The following is an 860-nucleotide window of genomic DNA, read 5'->3' as shown; positions in this document are numbered from 1 at the left end:
GACACAAAAGGGATATTAAATGATTGGAATTGGGATATAGATGGAATATAATGAAATAGAGCCACTTTCATGTTCTCTATGAAATGAGGCATGGAAGGGAGCCATTACGAAGAAGTTCCTGGAGTTACGAAGGAAGCTTCGAGCTCATATTGATCATGGGTTGAGACCGGTAATTTAATTCTATGAGATCGAGTCCGGCGTTGTTCCTCGCAGTAGCTCGGTGGTAGAGCGGTCGGTCATTAATCGATTGGTCGTAGGTTCGAATCCTACTTGGGGAGATTTTATGAATTCTTCATTCTTTAATTCAGAATGAAGAGGCTCGCTTTGACCGTTAAGAGTAGGTAAGTGGGTAACCTCTTCCCTGTCTTTTTTTCTATTTCGTCGTATGGTATCACATTCTCATTCTGTTCTGCGCTATTTGATAATCTCCGTCAATACCTCGGTGTAGGTCTGGGATAATCTTTTGTTCCAAAGTCCTGGGGCTATTTACAACTAGCCAATTAATAATTCTCGGATGTACTAGCAGTGCATCAAAGATGCAGTCATTGATTCTCCCGAGAGGCTACAATTACCGCGAGCAAACATAAAAAATATTAATGACATGGCGAGGAACGCATTTTTGCTATGCTACTAATACTTGTACTTGCTCTGCTATTCTCTGGCTGAGGAAGAGTTACGGGGCATAAAAAAAATATTATGGGGGCATACTATAAGTAATAGTAAGTGTATGATAACACGTAATAATAATAAAAAAAGATAAGGCCCATTCCACTTTGACAAAAGACCCACATCCAAGTTCCATAGCTTTAGCTCCGCTATCCCAATCATGATTTTCCTACTCCCAAAAGGGAAAAGCCCTT

At 40.3% G+C, this 860-nt stretch overlaps 1 non-coding gene across 1 annotated transcript; it reads left to right on the top strand.

Moving 5' to 3' along the window:
- Positions 1–204: 204 nt before the first annotated feature.
- TRNAN-AUU (transfer RNA asparagine (anticodon AUU)) lies at positions 205–278 on the top strand. Its single transcript has one exon. It is a non-coding gene; the product is annotated as a tRNA-Asn (tRNA).
- Positions 279–860: the final 582 nt, after the last annotated feature.

The sequence above is a fragment of the Silene latifolia genome, chromosome 9 (genome assembly GCF_048544455.1).
Source record: "Silene latifolia isolate original U9 population chromosome 9, ASM4854445v1, whole genome shotgun sequence".
NCBI lineage: Eukaryota > Viridiplantae > Streptophyta > Magnoliopsida > Caryophyllales > Caryophyllaceae > Silene > Silene latifolia.
Note: the sequence above shows the minus strand (reverse complement) of the source record. Positions and strands in the feature narration are given on the sequence as shown.